The sequence below is a fragment of the Camelus dromedarius genome, chromosome 10 (genome assembly GCF_036321535.1).
Source record: "Camelus dromedarius isolate mCamDro1 chromosome 10, mCamDro1.pat, whole genome shotgun sequence".
NCBI lineage: Eukaryota > Metazoa > Chordata > Mammalia > Artiodactyla > Camelidae > Camelus > Camelus dromedarius.
In genome coordinates this window covers 11427720-11452009 of record NC_087445.1, presented here as the reverse complement: position 1 = coordinate 11452009, position 24290 = coordinate 11427720, and the positions used below count along the sequence as shown (strand labels likewise).

Below are 24290 nucleotides of genomic sequence, written 5' to 3'. Positions count from 1 at the left end.
CCAAACAGAAAAAAATTAATGTGTACACAGATAAATGAAAACAAACTGCAAGTATATATGCATATATGTACATATATATTGCATACACACACATGTATATTGAATAGAACAATACTAAATCCAAGTTTATATTTAAATCAGCCCTTTTAAATGGTCTGAAAAAGAAACCTGCATCTTCAGGAGGGAATGAGAGAAAGGCTGTTTGACCACACGGCGTGTTCAATTCAGTCCTGCTTTCTAGAAACATTTACAGCAGAAGGAAGGTTGATAAGCTCCGCTGGTGGTAGTCAGGGCACACACACTAGAGAGGCAGAAGAATGAATTCTTCTTATTTCCATCCAATCTGTTTTTCTTTTCACTCTAATACAACATGCCAAGCGCTCCTATTATGGTAATTCACTGTAATATGTATGAAGAGATGACCCTGACACCAGGCAAAGCAAAGAATGTGTCTTTTTCTCAGATAATTGAAAAACAGACACCATCATTTTCTTTAGAAATGAACCATTAGATTGTCTACACAGCACAGTGACTAGTGGAATCCTTAAGGATCAATGCCACCTGTATTTATATATTTCTGGACAGGTACAGCTGATGGTATAAACTCATTTTATGGGATTGCCAGAACAGCTGCAGGAAAGAGATAAAGACATTTTATCATTTTAATTTGCTATCACCTAAACATAACGGCAACGTAACAAAATTGCCTGGGATTGTTGCAAATAATCTGTCATCAGAATTGATGGTGTTCACCAAAGTAGTTTCATTAGCAAACTTCAGTCTGTTCTTGGGCTTGGAAATAAAAATCTACTTTACGCCATATGAAAATGCCCTTGGTTCTTCCTATACTGATAAATAACAATAGCATTAACTGCAGCAAAACTGATTTGGGATAAAGAATGTTATTCAGCTGAAAATCTAATAATTATCCTGGAAAGGTGTATCAAAACAAAGTCCATCCAGATTGCCTGACTTAATAGAATTACTACTTAAAGCCACATTTATATCTAGGTTTTAAAAGCATCTTAATTCTTATTCACTGAAACAAAACTGTTTATGTGATTCTTAGCATTTGTTAAAAGCCAACAACCTTGATAAACTCAATAAAGAAAGACAGGTATTCCCAGAGCCTTGTGATCAGTTCAAAGCCAGATCATTTTTTGTGTTGAATTTCATAATAAACAAATACCTTAAGTGGTCAGAGACAGAGTTATCAGTCATTATGGCAACATAAAAATTGGGATAACTCCATCAGGGGCTTACACTGGGTCCAGGGGTTGGGGGGAGATTATTGGTTTGTGTTTCTCATTAAGGGGAGAAGAATTGTTGCTGACATAGATCTAAGGACCTAAGACATACACGCCCCCTTTCGTACCCATTGGAGAAGCTGTAGCTCTCCTATGAGAGTATTTCCCTGCTCATCCACAGATGGGTTATTGCTTCTTCCTTGAAATGCCAATGGCCCTTACTATTTGTACAACTCAGTTAAACATAGGTAATCATCTGTTTTCATAGTCACAGAGCTGAGAAAGATTTTTGGGAGAAGGGCAACTGGAAATAACATCTTTGGGGATTAAGTGCCAGACATTGCTCAGAGAGCTAACGTTGGGGGAAAGCTGGGAACTGAGAACATTTTCCTTTGACCCCAAAACCTCTCCATAATATTGTTGTTTTCATCAAACACCCAGATAGTAGTGTAAGTAATCTGAAATCAGGGATGAGGTTTTACCTATTTCTGTGCACCCAGTACTATCTGCTCAGCCATGCTTATATAAAACCATTCAGTAGAGATTTGTAAACCACAGTTTACAACTAAAAGAAATGTTGCTAAAAAGTTGTACTTGGGGAATTTGACTTCGCAGCATTTTAGACTTCAAGGGACATTCAAACTCATCCCATTCAATTCCTTTATTTTACTTTTAGTTAGTATTTATTATATAAAAGTAACATAAGCACGTAGTTTTAAAGGCAAGTTATAAAAGTTTATAGCAAAATATGAAATATGCCCTTCATTCCAAACCAGTGGTTCTCAACCAGTGATAATTCTGCCACCCAGGAGGCATTAGGCCATGTCAAGAGACATTTTTGATTGTCACTATTTGGGGAGAGGGATTGTGGTTAGCATCTGGGGCAGAGAGGCGGGGATAGTGCTAAGTGTACTAAAATACACAGGACACATGCCCACAACCCATTTCAAAGAGCACCAAGACTTGATCAGACAAAGGGAGAAGCTGAATAAAGGATCCAGCCTAAACTTCCAGGAGCTCTGCAGCTGCCCCACCTTTAAAACCACACTTATGACTCATTAGTTGCAAATTATCTGCTGCGATCAACTTTTAGATAATTTTCATATAGGGTGTAAGGTATGGATCAAATTTTATTTTATTTTTTTTTGTCAATGGGATTTCAATTGTTCCTGCAGGATTTGATAAGAATACTATCTCCACTGAATTGCCTATGCATACTCTGTGAAAATCTATTTCAAGTATAAGTGGGGGTCTATTTTGGGCCTCTCTATTCTGTTGCAGATCCATTGATGTATTAGTCCATTTTTACACTGATACCATATTGCCTTGATGATTGTAGGTTTACACTAAGTCTTGACATCAAGGAGCATTTAGTTCCCGAACTTTGCTCCTTTTCAAAGCTATTTTGGCAACTCAGTTGTTTAGATTTTCTTAGAAATTTCCTATACATTTTAGAATAAGCTAAATATCTACTAGAATTATGACTAGAATTTTATTGCACCTATATATCAATCTGGAAAAGATTGATATCTTCATAATTTTGGGTCATTACACTCATGAACACAGTGCATCTTTATTTAGAGCTGCTTAATTTCTTTCGGTACCCTTTTGTAATTTTCAGTGTACAAGTTTCTGATATCTTTTTGCAGACTTACTCCTATGTATTTTATACATTGTCTCTACTTGTTTGTAGCTAGTGTAGAAATGAAACTGATTTTGCGTACTAATCACCAGCCTGAAGCATTGTTAAATATACTTACTAGACTTTTTTTTTTTTTAATCTGTGAAATTTCCTATGTAGGTCATCATGTCTTCTGTGAATAAGACTATTTTACTTCTTCCTTTGCAATCTGGATGCTTTTTATTTTATTTTTTTTCTTGCCGTATTTCACTGGCTAGAACATCTAATCCAATGTGGACTGGAATTAGCAAAAGTAGACATCCTTTATTTGCTTTTGATCTTAAGATGAAACCATTCAGTCTTTCACCGTTAAATATGTTAGTTTCAGGGTTTGTTTTGAAGATGCTCTTTATCAGTTTAAAGATGATCTTTTTGATGTCCAATTTTCTGAGTGGCTAATTCAAAAACAAATCTTGGATTTTGTCAAACGTTTTTCTGAATTTAGTGTGATAGTCGTATGGTTTTTCTTTTTCAGTTGTTCTTATGATATTGGATCAGATTAATTTTGCAATATGAAAACAACTTTGTATTTCTGTGATAAATTTCACTTGGCCATGATGTATTATCCTTTGTATATGTTATAGTTATTACTACATTTGATTTATTAAAATATTTTTTGAGTTTTTTGTATATATACTTATGAGAGTTACTAGTCTATAGATTTCTTGTCATCTCTTCCACTTGTTTTGATACCTGGGTAATGCTGGTTTCATTGAGTAATTTGGGAAGTGTTCTCTCTTCTTCAGTTTTGCGTAAGAGTTTGCATATAATTGGTATTTCTTCCTTAAATGTTTGGTAAAATTCACTAGTGAAGATATTGAGTCTGGAACTTCCTTTCTGTGGAGATATTTACCTAAAAATTCAATTTATTTAAAGATAAAGGCCTATTATTTCATCTATTTCTTCTTGAATGAGCTTTGGCCATTGCTGTCTTTCAAAGAATTTCACCTGGGTTAATTCCACAGAATTTCATTTCTATCTCCCCTTGGTTCTCTCTCCTTGAACCATAGCCTAGAACCTTCTCAAGGCAGTAAACGTGGGGAACTGTAAGACCATGTTCACTGCCTTTCATTATCTGACCTCAATGTCATGAAAGCTGTTATTTTATATGTTTTGTCTGCTTTTCTTTTTGTGGTTTTGTTTCAGGTAGGTAGGTAAATCCAACCCTTGTTTCTCCATCTTGCCTAGAATGGGAAAGTCACAGTTAACTCTGAAATACATCAAAACTTAGAAGACTGATGGATTTATGGGTATGTGATTAATCAAGTTAATAACAGAATACAGATGGTAGGTATTTGACTATTCACTTAAAATTATTTTAGTTTTTCTTTATGTTTGCTAACTTTCATAATAAAATATTAAAGTTACCAAGTCAATATTATAAGAATTACATTAATCATGCAAATCAAATTGATAGGAATTAGTATTTATTCTTTCAACTAAGGTATACAGTATTTAGCCTAATCTTAATAAAGTCTGCTATTTAAGTTTCATAAAACTTATGTTAGCAAAACTTTTTTCTTCTATTTGTCTTCATTTTATTTTGATCTTTGGAATGTTTTGTGACAGTACCCATTTGTCTACCTTTCATACTTCCAATGAGTTTCACTAGAGTTCCAATGAACTGTATTGAAACTCACATACAAAATGTAATTTAAAAGATGGCACTAAATATAACATTGTATGGAAGTTGGTTATCAAGCTGAGTCAAGTTAAAGTTTAGAAGGTTTAAATTAATGGAACCAACATTTGACCGATACTCCAAACTAGGAAATTAGAGTCATCCTTGCTTCTATCATTTAGTCACCAAATTCTGTAGGCTGCAATTCCCAAATAACACTAAAATCTGTCATTTCACTTCTATGTCCATTAGAGATATCTTGACTTGGACCTTTATTGCTTCTCAACTGAGTGATTTCAATAGGATCTGATATGTGATGCGTCCTCTTCCAAATAAAATTCAAGGCTTTTCATGGCTTCAGGATTTTCATCTTGACTTGTTTAATCAGTGCCTCAAACATCATCAATTCAATGTCAAAGTACAGCAGTCTCTGACCTGACCCCAAGCCCGGGAAGAGTCGGCTATTCTGTCACCTGCATTTCCATACCACTGAATATTCCTTTCTTATAGCCCTTGCATTATTGTATTATGCATATTGTTCCTGTCTCTTCTAAAGAGCAACCATGAGGTTTATCACTTCTCTCAATTCAGAGGATTTGGTAAATGCCTGGTGCATAGCAGATAGTCAGTGTTTGATTAACTGAATTGAGTTCCAGACTATTGGCAGTATCTTAAATGTCTCAGTTCACTCCACCCAACAGGAGTGGAGCACATGACTGGAAATGACATGCTGGGCCCCTGTCACTCACTTCCACTTCCATCCCCAGCCAGGAGACGCAAGTGCAAAGCTGTGTGAAATTTAAAAAAAATCATAGTCCAGAGACTTTAGGTGTATGAGCCATTTCATTATTTTTATCCCAACAACCTTATCAACATGATTTTAACAAGGAAATGATTCAGTCAAATTAAAAAGAACGGGGAGGAAAAAAGTTGTTAGTGAATTATTCCAGGAGTAGAAACTGGAAGATATGCTTTGTGGGTTTTCTTGGAAGATATTCTTCAAACTTTCATTGACTGAAAATATTAAAATTTTGATTATTCTGCCAAAATGTTTGCCATGGTTGCACATCTACTTAAGTTATTTTGTTTACAAACATCTCTGATGCTACAAGACCTCATCCAATATATAATGTACAGATTTTCTTTAGAAAAATTGCTTTTTTAAACCAACACTACACCTCAGTTGTTATGAATTTCTTGAAAACATCACAATATCATTAATATTATAAAACCTGAAAAGTTATTTTTAAAGACAGTCTTAAAAATTCCCTTTTGCATTGCTCAAGTAGTTCATTCACATCTTAAATCCAACTTTGAAGCAGTTTTTTCACATAATACTATTTCATATGTATTTTAATTTTTCCCTAGTTTTCTTAATAATCCCGTGAATGAGTGAACACCATTTGAGTTAACATCTTTTGCTTTTAACATAAATTATTTGATTATGTAATGAAACTATTTCATTCAAATAACAAAACTCCACTAATTTATTTCTTTTAAAAATATTTAGGTTTTTTCCTTAGGATATATTCTTACAAATTACTATATTGAAATACATGATCATTTACATGGCTTGATGTATTTTTCCAAGTCTGTTGAAATGACTGATACCAAATTATTCTGACTCTAAAGAACTTGGAAAGATCATACACTCTGGTCACCTTTCCTAACACTCCACAAAAGGGCAGAGCCTTTGACATATTCAAGGAAAAAAGAGCCTGAGAGGGACTCCACGCCCACCATCTCTTTCCCCAGTTCTGATGCTCATACCACCACTTTTGCTGCAACAGGGTTGCAGTTCCATTACTGAAGTTCTCCAAGGGTGCAGGCAAGCAAAATCTTAAGAGTTCTGTCCTACAGTGTATCCCCTTCCTGGTGCTCTAAGGACCCTTTTCTGTTTGTGACTGTTCACAACTCCAGGAGATACAGGTGTCCCAGCAAAGAGGTATGGAAGACAATACAAGTAAGTGAATAAAATTTAAAATAGGTCTTCAAAATGTGGTTTTTCTTCAACTTTGATATCTCTACTCAGTCCAGCTCCTCTTATTTTTAGATGTATCTCCAATAATTGCTTTAGGAACTGTGACTAAGGTTTTAGCTGTTGTCAATGGGAGAGAGAGAATGGAGTGTACTTATTCCTTTGCAATTAAAAACTTACTGATAGGGCACCAGTGAGTAGGGCTTGACTCTCCTCGTCCCCCCCTCCCCACCTCTCCCTTTCCTTTGTCTCTCATCGACAGGACTCTGGGGTAGCAACAGAGTTAAAATCCAACTGGCAAGTGGAAAGACTTCTCTGTAGGAAACATGTGTGTGAATTTCAGTTGGGTGCTTTTCTCCCCTGAGTTTCCTTCAAATATACCAATTCCCTTGCTCTTCTCGCCTTCTGACAGTAAAGGGACTTGCCATCAGCAATCGTCTGCTTTTTCTTTTAACTGAAGTATAGTTGGTTTACAACGTTGTGTTAGTCTCTGGTGCACAGCATAGTGATTTAGTTATATATTCACACAAACATATTCATTTTCAGATTCTCTTTCATTACAGGTTATCACAAGACACTGAATATAGTTCCCAGTGCTGTACAACAGGACCTTGTTGTTTATCTACTTTATGTGTACTGGTTAGTATCTGCAAATCCTAAACTCCCAATTTATCCCTCTACCCCACCTCTGGTAACTGTAAATTTGTTTTCTATGTCTGTGAGTCTGTTTCTGTTTTGAAAATAAGTTCATTTGTGTCATTTTTTAAGATTCCACATGTTAAGTGATGTCATATGGTATCTGTCTCTTTCTGGTTTACTTCCTTTAGAATGACAATCTCCAGGTCCATCCATGTTGCAGCAATGGCATTATTTTATTCTTTTTATGGCTGAGTAGTATTCCATTGTGTAAATATACCACAACTTCTTTACCCAGTCATCTGCTGATGGACATTTAGGTTGCTTTTATGTCTTGGCTATTGTAAATTAGCACTACTATGAACATTGGGGTGCATGTATCTTGTTGAATTAGAGTTTTCTCTGGATATATGCCCAGGAGTGGGGTTGCTGGATCATATGCAGTCTATTTTTAGTTTTTTGGCAATTTTCTGATTTACATTTAACCCAATACTCATATTTCTTTTGTCTAATCACATTTCAGATAGCAGGTGACTTTCTGTTTAATGGACACCTCATGTACATCTAATTCAGAAAGATCATAATATTATGAAAGAGTTCTATGTCAGAGCTCCGGGGAAAAAGAAGCACTTGGCATGGGTCCCGATGTTCCCACTAATTCTGTGATGTCCTCAGGCTAGTTACCTGACCTATCTGGGCCTCAGAAACTTCACTTGCCAAACTTAGTGAATGGACACTGATTTTCCAGGCATTATGTTGGAGGAGAGAAGAATACCAGCTTTGGGGCCAGGAAGTCTGAGAAACTGTCTCTGCTCTGGACTAGGTAAATAAACTGAGATAAATGTACACTGAAACTCCAGGTCACCCTTAAAGAGGTGACGTAGATCTCTGTGCCTTAAATGGAAAGAACTTCAAGATGTTAAATAACAAGGAGTAGAGCAATATGAATGACATTTTACTTATTAGATACACATTATCAATAAAAATATATATTATCCATGTGTGGCTACTGTATATAGTGATGCTAAGGAAGCAACCTAAGTGTCCATCAGTAGATGACTGGATAAAGAAGCTGTGGTATATTTATACAATGGAATAGTACTCAGCCATAAAAAGGAATAAAATAATGTCATTTGCAGCAGCACAGATGCTACATTCTAAGTGAAGTAATCCAGAAAGTGAATATCATATGATATCACTCACATGTGGAAACAAAAAAAAAAAAAAAAAAGGAGACTATGAACTCATCTACAAAACAGAAATAGACTCACATAATAAACAGTCTTATGGTTACCGGGGCAAGGGGGGGGAAGGAATAATTTTGGGAGTTTGAGATTTATAAATGTTAGCCACTATATATAAAAAAGATTTTTAAAAATTTCTTCTGTGTAAAACAGGGAACTATGTTAAATATCTCATAATAACCTTTAATGAAAAAGAATATCAAAACAAATATATGTATGTATATGCAATAAGACATTGTGCTGTACACCAGAAATTAACACAGTGTAACAGACTGTATTTAAATTTAAAAAAAAGGTTGACATTGACCATATTAAACTAAGGAAGTAGATTTAAAAATTACAAGAAAGCAGGCAAATGTAAAGCATAAATTTGGAAAACATTTTGCCCAATATATGGCACATAAATTACAAAAAAAAAAAAAAAAACAACCTCTTACCAAATTAATCAGAAAAAAATGGAAATAACTAGTGAAAATACTGTAAAAATCTGGTAGTGGGGAAAGTGTTTCGGTAACCAAACTAGGTAGGGACCATAAGGAATTTATAAATTTGACCATGTAAGATACATTTTTAAATTTGATGGGGCAAATTCAAGCACAAAACAAATGAATAAACAAAAATTCTGCCATTAACAATGTCATAAGATCATTTGCAATTAATTTCAGGTACACACATTCAACAAAATTTTCAACCCAGTAGAAAATCATATAAAAATATAAAGGTAACATACAAGAATAAATGTAAATGCTTAATAAGACAATAAATATTGTCAACCTTGTTAATCATTAATGAATAAATTAGCTATTTTTTTCAACTTTTAAGTCTGGCAAAGATTTAAATAATAAAAATCAGCATTAGAGGGAGTGCAAATTGGTATATTTTTTGGACAGCAAATTTTTAATAGCTGCAAAAATTTGTGCTTGTCTTTCAACCATCAGTTCCAATTCAAGGAATTCTAAAATAAATATGCTTGTGTTTGCAGATATGTGTTTAAAAATATTTACTGCAGAATTTTTACAGTTCTGCTCCTAGGAACAACTTATAATTCAAAATCTAAAATTATTTTCTGATTTTAAAAAGTTTATATTGTACATATATCATGCAGAACCATCGCAAGCATTTGATGAGCATTTGGGGACCAAATAACACGAATGTTTCTGCAGCAGAGCCTGTGCATATTCACACTAGGTAGAGTAAATACAGACCATAAATAATGCCAAGTTCTGGTCATGTTTTGACATTGAACGAATTCAGTTAAGCTTAGATATGATTTTCAAATTAGTGGGGAGACATTTTCAATTTCAAGTGATTTTGGGGGTTTTAGAGTTACAAATAAGGTATCATGGACCTGTATTAGAAAAAAAATCTGAAAACTAAAATATGTTCATCAAATTATTATCTTCAATTATGGCTCTTTTTAACATGCATACTAAGCAAGATTTTTTTAAAGTGATAGAATCAACCTTTAAAATATAAATGCCAAGATATACGATAAAATGAAATAAACAGGTTTCAGAGTACTAGCTTTATCCATTTCTTCTGTAAAGCAAGATTTCTGGTGACATTTCCTCTTCTTTTAAACAGATAATTGGAATGTAAGACTTAAAGTCAACTGAGAGGACACACAGATTCTATAGTTTTCCAGCACATTTTTTTTTTTGAGTCTCAATTCCTCTTAATGACTATCATCTATTCTTCCTAGAGGTAACAAAATGTATTAGAATGGATCAAGATGAACCTGAATGCCCAATGCTGGGTGACAGTGGGGACAAGGAGGGCTCAGGCTATCATCCCCATGAACGCAGAATGAGTCAGATGTCAAGGATAAAGGTAAACTTAGCCACATCTGAAAATGCCACCTGCGCACAGGGCTACTGTCTGAACGATTCTAGAGATCATCTGTGATTTGAAAAGCACAGGGCATTGCAACTCACATCAACAGTACACGTACAAATTCCCTGAGACATAAAGAACCCTGCAAATCAAGAAAACACTAAACACTCTTCAGAAACAAGTCAAAAAACATGAAAATTCATGTACAAAAGATGTGAGAAATTCTTAAACATTTTTCAATTGTCTTTTTTCTCCATGTTTCATTCAAATTGGTTTCTATGGCTACGTCTTGAAGTTCACATCAGAGCTCTAACCTCATTCATGATAAAGCATGTGCCACTTAAAACTACAGGAGAACTCTCACTTCCAACCAGGATGCAGTAACTAGAAGCAGATTTACCCTCCCACCTGAAACAACCAAAAAAGACAAAGCATAGTGTGAAACAACAAGACACTGGACATCACACAACAAAGGACAGTGGCCAGTGATGAAGGTGCAGCTTTTGGTAGCCCCATCTTACTGCTTTGGGAGAGCTTCTAAGCTGCTATGCTGGGAGGAGGAACCAGGCTGGAACCCAGCAGACAGTGCAGAGAAGAGATGAACTATGTAACCAGAGGCCCAAGTGGCTAGAACTTTCAGGAGAGTCTGAGAGAGAAGGGAGCTGCAGGGAGCTGCACAAGGAGAGAACAGAAAACTGCAGAGACCTCCCCCCTGGTAGTTATTTCCTCGCATGCGCATTAAAATATCTTCATTCCTCTGTGAGTCAGACAGCACTTTTACTCTGGCTGTTTCTGAGATTTATCTTCTCTTTATCACTGGTTTTGAATAATTTGATTTTGATTTAACATGGTGTAGGGTTTTTTTTAATGTTTCTTATGCTTGAGCTTCATTGATTTTATTTTTTTTGGCTTTGTTGGTTTATATTATTTCATCAAATTTTGAAAAATTTTGACTATGATTTCTCCAAATATTTGTTTCGTCTCCCTGTCATTCCACTTTTAGGGCTTCTATTACTCATATTTTCAACTGCTTGAAGTCGTCCCGCAGCTAACTGACGCTGTTTTTTTGTTTATATTTTGGTGGATTTTCTTTCTTTCTCTGAGTTCCATTTTAGAGGTTTTCTACTTCCAGTCTTTAATTACTCTTTTTCTTTTCTGTTCAATGTCTTACCTCCCATTAATCACGTCTGGTGAAATTTTCCTATCACACACTGTATTTTTCATCTCTAGAATTCCCATTTAGTTATTTTATAAATCTCCTAAGCCTCTTAAATTCCAAACATATGAAAGTGTTAATAACTGTTTATTGTCCTTGTCTGTTAACTGCAACATCTGTGTCAGTTCTGAGTCAGTTTTAATTGATTGATTTTTCTTATCATATGTGTTATATTTTCTTGCTTATTTGTATTGCTGGTAATTTTGGATTGGATGCCTGATACAGTAAATTTTACTTTGTTGGGTGCTAGATATTTTTGCATTCTCATAAATATTCTTGAGCTTTGTTCTGAAATGTGGTTTGATCCTTTTGGGTCTTGCTTTTAAGATTCATTCGATGGGACCAGAGCAGTGCTCAGATGGGCTAATTATTTCCCATTGTAGCTCCTTCTGTGTTCTTTATCAAATGTGACTATAAGATTTTTATGACTGATGGAAACAGACAGTATTCCTGGTGCTCAGTGAGTACAGGAAATTGTTTCCCCTAATCCTTTGGAAAGTTTTTTTTTTCCCCCCTGGCCCTGGGTATTTCTCAAATGTACTTAAATGTTCTGAAAGGAAAGTAAGAATTGATAATCTAGAATTCTATAATAAGCAAAAATCTCTCTCAAAAACAAAGGTGAAATCCTTTTCCCAAAATGCAGAAGCTGAAAGAATTCAGCAGCAGCAGACTCTCATAATAGAAATGTTAAAAGAAGTACTACAGGCAGGAGGAGAGGGATTATTGACACAAATACAGATCCACACAAAGAAATGATGAGCATAAGGGCAAACACATGTATAAATATATAAAAATGTCCTCATTTAAAAAGTCTAATTAAAATATAATTGACTGTTTCAAACAAAAACCATGACAATGTAGTGTGATATTTGTAGCCTATGTAAAAGCAAAATGAATCAACAATGGCAAAAAGATTGGGAGGAGATATGTGAAAGCTCATTATTAAAAGGTTCTTTTACTGTATGCAAAGTGACATAATACCATATGAAAGTAGACAGATATGTACAGTTTACATAACTGTAAATGGAAAAGCAGCCACATAGAAAATAAAGAGGTATGGCTATTGAGCCCATCAAGGAGATCAAATCATAAAAACATCTGATTAATCCTAAAGAAGGCATAAAATATAAAAGATGAAAATAAGAAGAATTGGGGAAAGTAAAAATTGCCTATAGGACAGATTTATAGCAAATCATACTAAAAATCACATTAAATCTAAGTGGCCTAAATACCACAATTAAAAAGCAGAGGTTGTCAGATTAATTACAAAGTAAGGTGCACATATATGCTGTCTACATTAAAAGAATTTTAAATATAAAGTACAAGCATGTTAAAAAGTTAAAGAATGAAAAAAAAATATATATATACATACTATACTCACATTAATCCAAATAAATCTGGAATGGACATATTAATATCAGAAAAATTATTTCAAAGCAATAAATACTATCAAGAAAATTTTTAAAGGTAATTTTATAATGTAAATCAATTATTTTTTCAAGAGGACATAGTAATACTATTTAGGCATCCAATAACAGACCTTTAAAGTACAGGATAGAATTCCAAGGGCAAATTCACAATACTAATTGGAGACTTCAATACTCCCGCTACTGATAATCAACCAAAAAACAGATACAAGATCAGTAAAAGGTAGAAATTTAAATTATACAATTAGCCAACTTGATTCAGTTAGTTTTTATACAACATTCCTCCCAAGAGCAGAACACATATTAATCTTAAATACACAAGAAACATGTAACAAGACAGACTATATTTTGGACCATAAAACAAGTCTCAACAGGTGTTCAAAGGATGCAAGCCATGCATAATATGTGTTCTAGCTACAAAAGGAAATTAGAAGTGAAAATAAAAATATTTCAGGAAAACTCTTAGTATTTTGAAACTAACTAACACAGTTATTAATAAATCATATATCAAGAATAAGTCAAAAGACTGGATAAAGATGTGGTATATTTATACAATGGAATACTACTCAGCCATAAAACCCGACAAAATAACACCATTTGCCGCAACAAGGATGCTCCTGGAGAATGTCATTCTAAATGAAGTAAGCCAGAAAGAGATAGAAATATACCATATGAGATAGCTCATATGTGGAATCTAAAAAACAAAAACAAAAACAAAAACAAAAAAACAAAGCATAAATACAAAACAGAAACAGACTCATAGACATAGAATTGCAAACTTGTGGTTGCCAAGGGGGTGGAGGGTGTGAAGGGATAGACAGGATTTCAAAATTGTAGAATAGATAAGCAAGATTATACTGTATTGCACCGGGAAATATACACAAGATCTTATGGTAGCTCACAGAGAAAAAAATGTGACAATGAATATATATATGTTCATGTATAACTGAAAAATTGTTTTCTAGACTGGAATTTGACACAACATTGTAAAACAATTATAAATCAATAAAAACTGTTCTAAAAAGAATAAGTCAAAAGACATTTTAAAAATAATTTTCAATTAAAATAAAATTTTAAGATATCAAGTTTTACAGGATGCTTCAAAGCAGTACTCAAAAGGAAATTTACAGCACTGAACCCCCTTAATTAAAAAAGAAAAAAGTTCTCAAGTTCATGGTCTAAGCTTCTACATTAAGAAACTAGGAAAACGGGAGGTGCCAAGATGGCAGAGAGACTCACAGCTTGTTCTCTCCCATAAATACATCAAGAATTACATATACAAACCCGCTGAATTGCACACAACACCTACTGAACTCTGGCAGAGTATCTCTCACTTTGAAATACAAGCAGATTCTCACAAAATCAATAAACAATAAGATTATACTGTATAGCACAGGGAACTATATTCAATATCTTGTAGTAACTTACAGTGAAAAATAATATGAAAATATGAAAATGAATATATGTATGTATATGCATGACTGGGACATTGTGCTGTACACCAGAAATTGACACATTGTAATTGACTATACTTCAATAAAAAATAATTAAAAAATATGAAAACAAATATATCTATGTTCATATATGAATGAAGCATTATACTGTACATCAGAAACTGACAATACATTGTAAGTTGACTCTACTTTAATAAATATATATATAAAAAGAAACTAGGAAAACATGAGAATATTAAAACCAAAGTAATCAGAAGAAAAGAAATATGATCAAGACTGAACTAAATGAAAGAGAAAATAGAAAACAATTTTAAAAAGCACTGAAATGAATAAAGCAATGAACTTTCATTAATAAATGCAGAAACATAAATGAATCTCAAAATAATAATGCTGAGTAAAAGAAGCTGGGCCAAAAAAAGAAGACAAACTTCATGAGTCCATTTATATAGAATGGAATGTGAGCAAGTATATACAGTGACAGACAACAGATCAGTGGCTGCCTGGGTGTGGGGGAAGGGAGAGAAAAAAGGATTATTAAGAGGCATGAGCAAACCTTTGTGGGTGTGGTATGTTCATTGCTTTGATCATGGTGGTGGTTTCATGGTCACATACATATGTCACAGCTATCCAAGTGTACACTTTAAATATGTGCACTTTATTATATGTCAGTTCTCAATAAAGCTGTTATCAGAAGCCAAAACTACACTGAAGATCATGTGACAGATGGCATGCGTAGAAGGTTATTCTGCACAAGGTATAAAAACAACCTAAATGTCTAGACAAAGGGACTTGTTAAATTATGCTCCTCTAACTCTGTAGACCGAAAACAAAAAATCTTTACACATGACTATAAAACAAGCTCCATGATGTATTATTAAAAACACACAAACACAGGCACATATACACACACCTCAAAAACATGAAAGATAGAAACGCAAAGCAGTATATTTTATGTTTCTATTTTTGGTGCTGAAAAAAAGGATAGACAGAGCATTTACCATCTCTGGAAAGTATACATGAGAAACTAAAAGTATTAGCTACCATCAGCAAGATGACATTCGTGTCCGGAAGACGGGAATGAGAGCAGATTTTTTTTTTTTTTTAACACAGTCAATCCTTGAACAATGCAGGTTTTGGGTTTTTTCAGTAATAAATACTACATTATTACACAATCAGAGGCTAGTTGAATTGGCAGATGAGGAACCATGAATATAGAGAAACTGCATATACACAGGGCCCTTTAAATTATATAGGATATTCAACTGCCCTGGGGGTGAGAGTCCTTAATCCACCCATTGTTCAGGGTCCTTCAATCTTTGATAATCTTGATCCTTCAATCTTTGCAACATGAAATCTCTTACCTATTTAAATGCATTTTTAAAGATCCCTGGCAATAATATATCATACTAATTAAAAATTAGTCAAGCTGTGGAATCAGACAGCTTGTACTATGTGACTTTGAGCAATGTAAACTCTTAATTTTCTTAAAAATGTATCACAGATAATGACAGTGTCTTCTTCTAGGACCTTTATGAATAATAAATGAGCTTACAAGAGTACCTGCCACTATAGCAAACACGCAATTTTTTTTTAATTGAAATACAGTTGATGTACAACATTATCTTAGTTTCAGGTGTATTACATGATGACTTGATATTTGCATATATTGTGAAATGATCACCAGGATAGTGTAGTAACCATCTGTCACCATACAAGTCACTACAATATTATTGCTTATATTCCTTATGCTGCAAATTATATCCCCGTGACTTACTGAATATATAACTGGAGATCTGTACCTCTTAATCCCCTTCACCTATTTTGTCCACTCTCCCACCCGCCCTTCTTCTGGCAACCACCCATTGGTTCTCTGTATCTATGAGTATGTTTTCATTTTGTTTTGCTTGCTTCATTTTTCAGATGGCACATATAAATGAGATTGTGCAGACTTTGCCCTTCTCTGTCAGACTTACTTCATTAAGCATAATACCCTCAAGATCCATCCATTTTATCTCAAATGGCAAGATTTTATTTTTGTTTTTTATGGCTGAATAATACTCCATTGTATATGTTTACTTCATCTTCTTTATCTGTTTATCTATCAATGGACACAGGTTAATTCCATATGTTACCTATTATGAATGATGCAGCAGTGAATATAGGGATGTACATATCTTTTTAAATTAATGTTTTATTTTCTTCAGGTAAATACTCGGAAGTAGAATTGCTGGATTACATAGTAATTCTATTTTTAATTTTTTGTGGAACCTCCATACTGTCCTTTCATATGGCTGTACTGATTAACAATCGCACCAGCAGTACAGCGAGGTCTCTCTTTTCTCCACATCCTCACCAACGCTTGTTATTTTTTGTTGTTTTGATGATAGCCATTCTGACAGGTGTGAGGTAGTATCTCAATGTATCTTTTTTTAATGAGAAAACATGTTTAATTGTGTAACAGAAGTCAGAGAAAAGAAACATTACAAACACTTGCTTTATAGTCACAATTTGTTAAAAATACATCTGCTTTAGAAAGGGAGGAAATCTCATCAGACTTTTTTTTTTTTTTTACTATTTAACACCACTAATTTTTTAAATTGCTAATTTTATTTTATTTTATTAAAGTATAATTGACTTAAAATATTATATTAACTTCAGGTATACAACAGAGTGATTCAATGTTTTTATACATTACAAATGGATCACCATGTTAAGTCTAGCTATCATCTGTCACCATACAAAATTATTACAATATTAGTGACTACAGTCATGCTTCACATTACATCCCTGTGACTTACTTATTCTATAACTGGAAGCTTGTTCTCTCCCTCATTCTTTCATTTTCATGTTTGTACTTTCACTCATCCCTGCACACCCTTCCCCTCTGGCAACCATCAGTTTGTACTCTGTGTCTGTGAGTCAGTTTTTGTTTTGTTATGCTTCTTCATTTGCTTTTTAGATTCCACATATAAGTGAAATTGTATGGTATTTGTCTTGCTCTGACTTATCTCACTTAGCATAACACCCTCTAGGTTCATCCATGTGATCTCAAATGGCAAGATTTTATTCTTTTTTATGGCTGAGTAATATTCCATTGTGTGTGTTTCACATCTTCTTTATTGACTGACATTTAGATTGTTTCTATACATTGGCTATTGTAAATATTTTTGCAGTGAACATTTGGGTGCATGTATCTTTTCTAATTAGTGAAAGTTTTTTGTTATATTCAGAAAAATACACAGAAGTGGAATTACTGGATCTTAAGATAGTTCCATTTTTAATTTCTTGAGGTACCTCCATACTTTTTTCCATAGTGGCTGCACCAATTTACACTCCCATCAACAGTACACAAGGGTTCCCTTTCTCTACATCCTCACCAACACTTACTATTTGTTGTCTTTTTGATGAGAGCCATTTGACAAGTGTGAGGTATTATCTCACTGTGATTTTGATTTGCATGTCCCTGGAGGTTAGTAATGTTGAGCATATGTCTGTTAGTCATCTTTTTATTTTCTTTGAATAAAATGTTTATTCAGGTCCTCTGCCCATTTTTTAATTAGGTTTTTTGTTTTTAACTTAGAGTTGTGTGAATTCTTTGTACATTTTGGATGCTAACCCCTTGTCAGTTATATCATTTGCACTACTTTCTCCCATTCAGTAGGCAGACTTTTCATTTTACTGACCGTTCCCTTCACTGGGCAAAAAGCTTGTTAGTTTGATGTATCCCCATTTGCTTATTTTTGCTTTTGTTTCCCTTGCCTGAGGAGATAGAGTCAAAAAAAATTATCGCTAAGACTGATGTCAAAGTACGTACTGTACTGCCTATATTTCCTTCTAAGTCCCATGGTTTAAGGTCTTATAATTAAGTCTTCAATCCATTTTGAGTTTATTTGTGGAAATGATATGAATTTGATTATTGGTATGCTCCTGACTTTGCACAATGTTTTTAAAGTAGGGATTCTTGGATCAATTTATACCTTCTCTAAAAAAAAAAAAAAAGAAAAGAAAATAACTAAACTTTACCTGTATTGAGTCCTTTAAGTCTCAACATTTGCATGCACTGCTTCATTTAATCCTCAAAACAATGCTCTGAGTTAGATATTATTTTCATCCCCATTTGGTGGATGAAGCTGTTCAGCACAGAGCAGTCAATTAACTTTCCCAAGGTCACAGAGCTAATATGTGGGGAAATTTATGACTTAAACCAAAGTATTCTGATTTTTCCAGTGCTCTGCTCTCTTTGTCTAAGAATCAGAAATTAGTATGCTTTTCCTGGACAGTTATTTCTATCTGATAGACACTAGGTTCTGTGAGATTTACCAGGATCTCATTTTCATCTATGGTTATGACGAAGCATCTTGCCTACAGCTTTAGTTTTAGATCTCTGTGCTACTTAGTTATTTATTTGCCTCACTTCCTAGGTTTCCCTTTTCTTCTTTATCATCCACCTCTCATTGGTGTTACCTTGCTACATTTTATGCATTCCCTGCTAGCTGCCCAATACCCCTTCTGTAATAAATAAAAACATATATAAATTTACACCAAAGCAGTCATCTCAGAAAGAAGATGATGGGTAGGGACACGACTCATAAAACTGCAATTAACAAGTAATTACTTCATTATGTTTTCATCATTCCCTCTGATTAAAAATTCATTACCTATAAAGATATCTGCAAAATTATCACCAATTTAACCACAAATGAAGGATTTAAATCCCTAAATTTTGAGTAAAGGCTTTAAATCAATATAAATAAATAAATCTGCCACTTAGCAAAGCCAATGAGGCAGCCAGAATCAACGTTGAAAAAGCAATTATCTCCAGAAAAATCCTTGACCAATCATCATGTGCGCTACACCTTAAAGGTAAAAGTAAAGAAATGGCTTAGCAAGACCATCTAATGAATGGAATTGTTAATTTGGCCCTCAGGTGGTAGATTCAAATAGCTTTCCACATCACATTTCCTGCCTCATAACAATCTCCAGCTCAAACGCAAGTCCTACAGAATTTCCTTTCCCTTCTCTTTTAAAAAGTAAGTTAACCATGGATCTGGAATTTAGGTTTTAGAAGAGCTTTGTAAATAATGTAGTGTTATTGCTGTATTTTACTTAAAAGGAAACTGAGTCACAGGGTCGTTAAACAATTGTCTAAGATCACATTGTTAGTTAGACTCAGTATTGAGACTATAATTCAGGCACCTGAACTTTAAGTCTTTGATATTTCTAGTAAAACCATGCTGTATATTTCCCTAAAAAAGGGTTTTGATTCTTATGGCTACGTGATATTTTAGCAAGTATGAATTAACTCTACAGAGTTTAGCAAGCTTATTGACTTAAATCAATTAACAGTTCTACATTTTCAAAACTGTATTTTCTAAAAGAGAAAGAACAGGAATTTTCTAGAAGATCCCTTCTCCACGTTTGAAATTCCATCTAACATGAAAGGACTGAGGATCAAACTGCACTACACAAAGTCACAAAAGTCCTCAGCCCCTCAGCAGTTTGAATTGCTGGTCACAAAATGACCATCCTGTTCTTCAGAGGTTTTCAGCTCAGTGAAAAAAGTCCACTGGGACAGGTGTTTTCTCCATATGAAAATGACTGTCTTATGCTATGGAATGAATGTTCCTGCCCAACTCCTCTGCAATGCAATACGTACGTTGAAGCCTTCACCCTCACTGTGGTGGTACATGGAGGTGGGGCCTCTGGGTGCTAATTAGGTGATAAGGGTGGAGCCCTCATGAAGGGTATTAGTGTCCTTATAAGAAAAGACATGAGCAGGATGATCTTTCTCTCTGCCATGTGAGGACACAGCCAGGAGGTGGCCATCTGCAAGCAAAAAGACACTAAGTGTGCTGGTACCTTGACCTTGGACTTCCCAGCCTCCAGGACTGTGAGATATAAATGCGAACTCTTTAAACCACCCTGTCTTCTATAGCATTCTGATATAGCAGCCTGAACTAAGATATCTTTAAAATTCATTTGTTTACAAGAGGAAATGGGGTTATTTAGGGAGGCCCTACTTGACTAGCATATCAAATTAATAATAATGTCTTTAGAAGACTTTCAGAAGGAAATATAGAAAGGTTTTTTTTTTCCCCTTATGAATGAACAAGACTAACAAACTGGGATGAGGGTCAAAGGTAGAAAAGATAGAAGTATTTACACTGGTGGAAGTTTGGTTGGTTGGCTGTTTTAATGAAAACTAATCATTTTCAGATACATTTTCTTAATCAACAAACAGGATTTTGTTTTCACAAACATTACCTTTTTTTTAAAGACCAAGAGAACATTTTTAAAATTACAATTCGATGGGGAGAAAAATAGCAAGTTATAACAAGAAGGATTTGCTATCAGAAGTAGCTGACTGGCTACTGAGCTTGAGCAAAAATACAACACAGGCACTCAATACAACATAATGCTGTTGCCTTTACTTGATTTCCAGTATGTCCACGGTGATTAAAAAAAAAATTCCTGCAAAATTCCTTTGGGATTAAACAGTTGATTTTCTGGCCCAGAGAGAACAGATGGTCTTATTAGTCACAATTAAAAATTTTTTAATCTCAGAAAACAATAAGCATGCGATGAGGATTTCTGAATAGAAGGTCAGCTGTATGTAGGGCTTAACGAGAGAAAGCACATTCAAGGAAATGCAGCTGCTACTACTACTTCAGTGCAACCTGTTGTCCACACTTTACATGAGTAAACAGACATCTCGAGCTTACTGAGGGGTGACAAAGTGGATAGAGAGAAAATGCAGCTGTCAGAGTCACCTATGATTTGTGTCTCTCAAATCTAAGTGCACAGAGAGTCCTCTGTGTTTAAGTGTGACAGTGAGACACTTGCTTTGACTTATTTTGCCCTGACTTACCCACAGTGAACATGGAAGTTATGTTTGGTGTTTTACTTATAAATAATCTTATTTTATAAAATACATTTCCTTAAATAAAATGCCATTTCCCTGTGAAAAATAATTCCAGCTTATCCAACTGTTCATACGTCATGTTGCTGTAAGTCTACAACATTAAAACACTACAAGGCATAATTCCACTTGGAACTAAGGAGAATAACAGGGATTGGAGTTACCCTATGACAGAAAAATTCTTAATAAAGTGGACAAAATACATGCAACAATTACTGCAGATATTGGCCATGAGATAGCAGAGGACAGTGGTACTTGGAAAAGATAAAACAAAATGAGTCCTATGGCACCATAGCTTACTGAACGGAGAGAGTTTCCTAGCCACAGTGCAGGAGGAGGCTCCCCAGGAGAGGTGAGAAGTTTTGGTGAGGGGAGGAAATGGAGTGGGGAGTTCAGAGAGGCCAAGACTGCTGGAGTGCACAGTGCAGAGAACTTAGAAAAGAGTATGCTACACAGTGAGGGGCTGGGTGTATGCATGTGTGTATTTATACACACGCACATAAAACATGAAGAGTTAAATTTGTCATGTTTTTCTTCAAATCAAAAATTAGTAAGCTTGCAAAGAAGCAGGAAAAGACAACCAACAAGGGGGGAGAGAAATTGACAGAGACAGTTCCAAAAATGACACAGATGAGAGAAGTAGACAAGAATATTTTTTAAATTGTGATAAATATATTGTAAATAATAACAAAATGAAAAGGCAATCTGCAGAATGGGAGAAAATATTTACAAACCATAAATTTGATAAGGGGTTAATTTCTGAAATATACTCCTGCAACTCAATAGCCAAACACCAACAATAACAACAAAAAACAGAATTTATCCAAGGAAGACACACAAATGGCCAACAGCAGAAGATGCTGAACATCACTAATCATCAGGGAAACCAAAACCATGATGAGATACTACCTCGTCCAAGTTAAGATGGCTATTATCAAAAACCAAGTGATAACAAGGTTTAAAAGCAATGTGGAAAAACTAGAACCCTTGTCCAATGCTGGTGGGAATGTAAACTGGTACATGTGCTATGGGAAACACTGTGGCAGTTCCATAAAAAATATTAAAAATGGAACATATGATCCAGTAATTCCACTTCTGGGTATAGATCCCAAACAACTGAAGTTAGGATCTTGTTGGCAGATGTGCTTATAGTCACATGCTCAGCGCAAAATTATTCACAATAGACAGTGTATGGAAACAAACTAGATGTCTGCTGATAGATGAATAAATAATGAAAATTTGATGCATGCATATAATGGAATATTCAGTCTTTAAAAAGGGAACATTGCCCTCTTTAACACGGATGGAACAATTAGGATTAACCTTGATGACACTATACTAAGTGAAATGAGCCAGTCACAAAAGGACAAATGCTGTATTATGTAAATGGTTACTTAAGGTATCATGTAAATGGTTATGACTTATAGAAAACAGTCAGACTCACGGAGAGTAGCATGGTGGCTGCTAGGGGCTGGAGGCAGAAGGAAATGGGGATTGCTGATCAGCAGCTGTAAAGCTTCAGTTATACAAAATGAGTAAGTTCTGGACATTGATGTATAACTTGTGCCTACAGTTAACAGTACTGTATTAAGCACTTGAAAGTGTAAGAGGGTAGATCTCATGTTAAGTGTTCTTACCACAGTAAAAAGTGACTTTCTCAGACACGTGGGAGCTGTATGAATTATGAACAGCAGACCTACACCAAAAGGTAAGAGTAGGAATTAATGAAATAAATAGAAACACAACGGGAAAAAAAATATCAATGAAACTAATGCTGATAATTTTAAGAGGATCAATAAAATTGCAAAAGTCAAACAAACCAAAAAACAAAACTCTAGCCAGACTGATCAGGAATAAAAAGAGAAAAGATACAGATTATCAATATCAACTATGGGAGAGTGACATTTTGGCAATATTTACACATATTAAAAGATTAATATATCAAACTAATGAATAAAACATGTCAATAAACTCTACATAAATTGTGGATAAAAGATAGCAAGAGTTAATGAGAAGGTGGAAAAATTCTAGACGAGAAAATAGAAAAACTTCTCAAAGGAAACAAACTAAGTTTGGTCTTTGTTATAAAGAAATAGTCTGAATACTCCTGTATTTTAAAGAAATACAATTTGTAATTAAAAATTCTTCCTACAAGGGAAACCTCAGGCTCAGATGGCTTCATTGGTGAATTCTAAGTAGCACTGAAGGGAGAAATATTACCAATTCTACACAAAATCTTCCAGAAAACTGAAGAGAGTGGAGTACTTTCCAAGTCATTGTATGAGGCTGGAATTTCCCTGATACCAAAACCAGACAAAGACATAGCAAGATCACAGAGGTAAAGACAATGTTCCTAGATGCAAACGTAAATCCCCAACAAGCTCTTAGCAGTTTTAATACAACAGCTTATACAAAGGATAACACATCTTGCCCTAGTGGGATTTATCCAAGCTATGCAAGGCTGGTTTGTCACTCAAAAACAATACATTTTAATCAACATTTTAACAGAGTAAAAAAATAAGGTATTTGATTATCTCAGTAGATGTAGAAAAAAATTTGAGAAAAATCTAACATCTAATCCAAGCACAAACTCTCAACAAATTTGGAATAGAAATAAGTTTTTCTCAGACTAATAAAAGACACTTATGAAAACCACAATTAATACTAATTTAGTGGTAAAAAAAAAAAAAAAAAACTAAACGTTCTCATCCCAAGATCAAGAGATGAACTTTTTAATGGGGGAAAATGTGAAAATACTTAGGACAGGTTCACAAATCTTCGGTCTAGCCTCTAACAGACTGCAGGGGAACAATCCTAGTGACTTCCATGTCCCAGGCAGTTACACGGCTCTGTAGAGGGTGCTTGGTTGTGAGAGCCTTTGAGTTGGGTCATAGTTTTTTAAGCCTAAATTTAACTATTTTTGTAATAAAATGTGCAGTAGAGTTTAACATTTTCTTTAAGAAATCCAGCCTTCCCCAGGGAAAATAATAGTGTAACAGCTTAAGACTGGTAGTAAAGGGGAAAAGGGTTCTTC

The 24290-nt window shown here is 34.5% G+C and overlaps 1 long non-coding RNA gene across 3 annotated transcripts in view; it reads right to left on the bottom strand.

Annotated features, from left to right (window-relative positions):
• Positions 1 to 24290, bottom strand: part of LOC135322251 (uncharacterized) — a 433164-nt gene that overhangs the window by 333218 nt on the left and 75656 nt on the right. The gene's annotated exons all lie outside the window — the stretch shown is intronic.